Source organism: Oryzias latipes, chromosome 22 (assembly GCF_002234675.1).
Source record: "Oryzias latipes chromosome 22, ASM223467v1".
NCBI classification, from domain to species: Eukaryota; Metazoa; Chordata; class Actinopteri; order Beloniformes; family Adrianichthyidae; genus Oryzias; species Oryzias latipes.
The window spans coordinates 15,819,831-15,826,452 of NC_019880.2; positions in this window are offsets into that span (position 1 = coordinate 15,819,831).

Consider the following 6,622-nt stretch of genomic DNA (forward strand, 5'->3'; position numbering starts at 1 on the left):
GTGCAACTCCAGACAATACTAATACACACCATGGTAAACAGTTCTATAAAAAAACTGTTTGCTTTTTCATGTCCCCTTTAAATAATCATAAATTTTACATTTACAAACACACTGACATTTATATAGTTTGCATATGTGTGCATTTGTATGTAAATATATTGTACATGGTTAATTATCCCCCTTAAAATGTGTAAAGATTTGATATGAGAGAGAAGCTGCCTCAAACTGCAACACTCCCCACACCAAACATTGTCATTCTGCAGCAATCAGGACCCAGTGTTGACCCTAAAATCTACCTGCTATGGGTTAAAGCAAGACTCCTCCTTCAGCATAATGTTCCTCCACATGTTCAGCTGACTGGCTGAACATGTGCATGTTACACACACCAAAGCGAACAAGCCTGATCATGGTGGTCGGCCATGCCAGGCCTCTTGGCAACTGGCTGTGTGTTTTCCATTTTGGATCGTCTGGGCAGAGAACAGTTTGTCACATTTGTCCTGTGAACAGCAAACCTGAGTGCAGAAAAGGCAAAGAAACAATCTTGCAGAACAATAACCTCTAGGAATTCCACATAACTGATAATTGGATCTTGTTACAGTTGTGCTCACAACAAACTTAATATCAATTTTGAATGTGTTATTGGCATTAAAATTCTTCTTATAGGTAACGTTTTTCCAATAGTAGTCATAGTAATGTTGGTAGTCAAATTGTGATTGTGAAATTACATTTATATGAAGTGGGGGGGGGGGGTAGGAAAAATAAAATATTGTATAAAAATGAAAATTAGTGACACACATGCAAAATAAAACATATAAAAGCTCTTATAGGGTAAAGAAATGTCATTTTCACCTGTCTTTTTATTTAACGGACTTCTTTTTATTAACCAGGTTCTTCCCACAAATCTGACTTATGTGAATGATTGACCAATGGGATTATCTCAAGTGACACTTCAAAAAACGTCATTGGCCTTTTAAAGGTTTTGTTTTTCCATTTACTCCTTTGTGAAGGTCCTTCAAGCCAGGAATAAATGAGGAAAAAACCCACAAACGTGTTTTTTTGTGTAAGCATTCGAGTAGACTCCTGCATCATCAAATATACATGACTGTCTTAACTGCTTCATTTGACATGTAAACAAAATAAAATGTTTTCTAAAGATAAACATAAGTCAAAAAGTCCAGCATTCAAGGAACAAAATAACAATTTTGGGGGTAAAACAATTTATTTAATTGGAAAACTAGTAATACTTATAAAACAAATCATCTTATGGAAAGAAAAACTGTCAACAAGATAACCAATTAATTTATAGTTTAGATACATTAAATGTAGAAATAAGTATGGCAGTGACTGTTTTCTCTTATTATTTCTAAAGGGAAGGTTTCCTCATGAGGATGTAACATCTGAAATGAACTTCAGGAAGATGTTACAAAACCTAAAATTAAAGGTGACCGAACTTCTTTGACCTTTTCAGCTAAAGAAAAAAAAAAGTTCCAGTTTCCTTTCTGTGTTGTGTTAACGTCTCCCTGTTACCTGAAATGTCTGCTTCCTACATCAAGCAGAAACATCCACAAGAAGAGGAAGACACGTGGAGTCAAGACACTCCCAAACTCCTAATCTGCTGAAGTGAGGAACAAGGGTTGAAACGTTATAGCTTGACCCAAATAGATTTTACAGCTGCTCTCTTTTAGCTCCAGGAGCTGACATATGCAGAAAACATTAGAAAGAGGTGAGCAGCAAGACATCATCTCGCACCATCCTTTGCATAGTCTGACATGAAATATGGTGAAGTAAGGATCGATGCCATGCATGTGCATGCTGCAGCGTGTAGAAGGCAGGTGGGAACATTGAAATCCATGCAGGTGAAATCTTGCTTAACTGAAACCGAAGTCCAGCTCTATTTGTCTTGTGTTTTGCCATCTATCAAGACAAACTTCTGTACTAAAAAAGTGATGCAAACACACACACAAAACTCCAAACCAAATGAAATTTGTTCTAAAAAGGTTTGTAACGGATCGATTTTTTTGCTTATCCATCTAGACTTTTCTGGACTCATGGAAAACATACACATTCTTTAGACGGCATCATGTCTTATTTTTAGATGCCTTGCCAGTAGACACTGTGGAGCCTCTATGGTGAAGCTGCAGGGATTAAGTCATGGAAAACACAGACCTCAAAACTTGTAATTGTTTAAATTCATCGTCCAATTATTTCTCGAGTCTTTCCTTCCCGCTGTGGCGACAAGCACTGACGAGAACCTAAGCCAGAAACTTTTCTGAGAAGCTGGTATGTGTTCATGTGCCTGTACATGCATCCTTGTTGGAGGTGTTCCGAAGTCTGTCTTTGCTTAGGTTTGAGTGCTGTGGGAAGGTGAGCTGACTGATTGTCAGCTGTTTTACAGTCTGATAACCACAAAAATTCTATTAAAAAAAACTCATTTTTGTTTGTCTTTAGTGAAGCTGTTTCTTTTAGTTGGAAGACACGTTCACACCACCCTCGCCAACGCATGTTCTAGTGGCTACTTCCAATGAAAAGTCCACGTAAAGGCGTATTTTGGGCTTCCACGCCTTAAAATACTCACATGCAAGTTTCTAGGACTGTTTTCAGGCTCTACGTAAACAAATCCAGCCACTGAGCGCATGTTAAAAGTTAAATCACGTTTGACTTTGACCGATCAGGTACTCGGATTTGGAAGTGACGTATGGATGGTGTCCGTTTTAACAAAAGTGCCAACCGTTTGAAAATTTATAATTGCGTTTTTTTACTTGTCGGAATTCTATGACACCAAGTTTTTCGTTGATCTGAATAGAGCTGGGAAAGAAAAAGCCAGAAGCAAGATTAACAAGATTTGCATCGCTTGGACACACCAAGACACTTCCAACTGTAGGTAGCAGACTATTAAAAAGTAAAAAAAAGGAAAAGAAGTCTCCCCCTGCTTTTGCTGTGTGAACATAATGGGCTAAACGCATGATCAAGAATGCGCAAATAGCACGTTCTTGATCACGTGTTACATGCCCAGCAAGTCTGTAGCTTTAGGGGTCAAAGTATTAAAACGTATGTTTTAACAAATCTATCCTAAGGTCATTGTGTCCCTTAGTACAATTATTTCTTCTCTACTTCTATAATTTGAATATATCATTGCAGTGAACATTAGGAAAATATAGGTTCACACATCTATCCACTTTTGTAGCACAAGAGAACCAAAATAAAAGCAAACTTAAATACAGGATAACTTGTTTCTGCGGAACTCAATTGTCTGAGGATATGCTTACTTTCTTTTGGGAGTGTGTCAGAGCCTCCACCTTAATTCCATTTTTCTATTCAGATAATAATCAGCATGTCTTAACTGTCCTGACTTTGACTCTGCAGGTCCCATTAAACCATAAAATCTCTTAAGGCAGTCTGGCTGCAAATGAGCAACACCTACTCCACCTCCAAGCTAAAGGTTAAAGCTCTTGAACAGATGCACGCCAAAGGAAAGGATTTCTGCTCCTCCTCAGTTTTAACCATCCATCTCAGCACGCCTGCAGGGTCATGTGATGTTTCACTGCTTTAAGTCCTTTTAGAGCTTCTGAATCTCATATGAGTTTAAAAACACCAAAATGTTTGTTTTACACCTGCAGATTTTGCATCTCAAGACTCCAAAGATTTGACAGAAATTTCCATTTTAATTTTGAATATAAATTATTACCACTGTTAACATATCGTTGTGTTGAGCTTAATACAACAAGGGGAAAAAAAGTCTCCCAAGACATGGACGGATTAAATAAATAAGGGGGAAAAAACCAAGTTGCACAAGACAGGTGGATCAAAAAGAAAACAACCTTTTCATTCACCGTCAGCTTCAGGGATGTCAGGGAGGCTCCTGGCGGCTGTGATGTGGGCGTGGTAGGACAGTCAGTCTGAGAAGAATCTGTGGCAACAACGGCCTGAACATACCATACCTGCTTTCATATCCAGCCTGAAAAGGAAAGGTGAGATGGCAAAACCAAAAACTGGAATGTTTGAAGTTTTATCAGGGATAATTAAAAAACTGAACATAAGCAAACTTAGTGTAGTGTTATTTTTTTGCCCATTCATTGTTTTTATCGTATTAGTTTAGCTCTAACAAGGCATCAATAATTAATCGACAGCTGTAATTCTGTTTGGAAAAAGTAAACTACAGCCACTGTTATCTGTTATAAATATTGTTTAGAAACGACTAATAGCTGCACTTTGGTGCAGTGGTTAGCGCTCTTGCCTCACAGCAAGAAGGCCCTTGGTTGAAGTCCTGGCTGGGGGACCTGAAACAGAATGGGGGGTCTTTCTGTGTGTAGTTTGCATGTTTTCTCCATGCATGGGACTCCGGCTTCCTCCCACCATCCAAAAACATGCTTCATAGGTCAATTGGTTACTCCAAATTGTTCATAGGTATGAATGTGAGAGTGCATGGGTGTGCGATATGTGGGACCCTGCGACAGACTGGCGACCCCCTGCAGGGTGCCCCCTGCCTTCGCCCATAAGTGGCCGGGACAGGCTCCGACAGCCCTGTGACCCTGAAAGGGAAAAACGGAAGAAAATGAATGAATGAATGAACGACAAATACCTAGGTGTTTTTCAAAGACACTTCTCAAACAAACTACCGGTAAATGAAGAATGTTTTGGGTTCATACTGAAATTGCCAGGGATTTGCAACAACAGGTCCTTTAAGGTCCCACTCCGATCATCTTTGATCCATTGTAAAAGTGTTTTTAGCCGAAGTCAAAATTCCTGTCTTTGTCTAGGACATAGTTTCTGCAATGTTTCATCATAGATTTACCTCTGAGTTGTAGGTAGGATCGTTGGTGAAGAGTAGCTCCACCCTCCCTTCCCTTCCCCGTTGCTGATAGCTCAGAGCAGGGAGTTTGTGGCCCGTCCAGCGTATTTTCTACCCGTCACAAAAACAGGAAGACGACTGGGTTCAAATGCAGCAGGGTTTCTTAGCTCAGCTAAAAGTCCACAAAATTAAATCAGGGTCAGGCAGATGGGTCGCTAAAGAGCATGGGAGCATCAGAGAAAATACAGGAGTGGTCCGGATCCAGGCGAGATTCGGGGCAGGCGGCAGACAAACTGACTAAGAGACAAAACAGGGTCAGGGAATCATCTCATCTCATCTCATCTCATCTCATTGCTCAAAAAAGCGGGAGTAGTGGCATAAACAATACTTCGCACTGTGTGATGCTAAGTGCAGTGTTCAAGTGTACTGTGAGTGATTGCAAAAGAGAGTCAGGTGTGTGACATCCAGAACCTGTTTGCTAGGGTTGCTGGGAGATGAAGTGCATGTAGAACTCTGGAGACGGTTCCTGCCGGTGACCAGAGGGGAAGACAGAGCTCTGCTATACTGCATTTTTGTGTCTGCTCTAAATGAATGCAATACAGAAATACTCAGAAATGCAATGTTGATGCAATGTTCTTTGCAGATGACCTCCATCTTCAAAAAAAGGCCACAACAACCCTCTCGGGGCCCCCGGTCGCTCTGGGTGTCACCCGCTTCGGCTGCGGGGTCTGGGGTGGGGTGGGGTGGGGGGTTTGTCGGCCCTGTCCTGTGGGGGGGCGTTCTGGGGGGGAGGGGGGGCCCATTATTAGTACGGGTCGGGGGGGCTAGCGGGTCGGGGTCTCCGCTGAGGCAATCAGTGGTTGCCTCGGCCGGTTGGCCTCCTCGGTCCCGTCGAGGCCTGACCAAAGCTCTTCTAGGGCCGGCGTCTGGGGGTGGGGGCCTGGGCTTGCTCCGGGGGGGGGCGACGCTTTCTGGCTCCTCTCTCTCTGTGTGGGGTGGGTGGTGCCGGGCCTGGGGTGTCGGCGCCTCCGGGGGTGGGCCCCTGGGCTGGGTGGCCCTGGCCCCTTTGCTGGGGGTGGGCTGGGGGACGGCTGTTTGACCACCGGGGGACAGTCTACCAGCTGTCCCCAACTTACCCCCTTCCTTATATAACCTCATATTAGGGTGAGGGGGTGGGGGGTCTAGCCTGCGATGCGCCTTGGGGGGGGGCTACTTGGGAGTGGCCCCCCTCCTATGGTTGCCGTATGGAGTGGGCCCCCCCTCTTTCGGTTTTATTTGCACCTTAGACATGTAGGGCCTTGGTAGGGGGGGTGCTTGGACATCACTGCAAGCAAGCAGCAGATGTCCTCCTGGCACCCTACCCGCCAATTTTAACCGCACCTTAGACATTTAGGGCCCCTTGGTGTGGAGGGTGAGGGGACATCACTGTGAGTAATCAGGAGATGTCCCCTTAGTGCCCTACTCGCCAATTTTAACTGCACCCCCCTTAGTACACACACCCCTCCCCCTTCAATATATACATTCAAACATAAACACACACACATGCACACAAACACCCTCTCAAACACCCATACACGCACACACATTTTACAAGGAAGGTGGGACCTGGGTCCATCTGTCCCCTACCCCTTCCCTGGTGGGGGGTGCGGGCCCCTTGGCGATGGCGGCCGTGTCCCTTGGGTGCCGGCTCCCTGGGCCCGGCGGTGCTCTCTCCGCACGGTGGGGGGGTTCATATTACACCTGAGCCGGGGGTGTTCGTGTCCCTGGGGGGTGGGTCCTGGTCCTTGCCCCTGGGCGCTGGGCCCCGCCAAACTTCCAACATGGCCGAGCCTG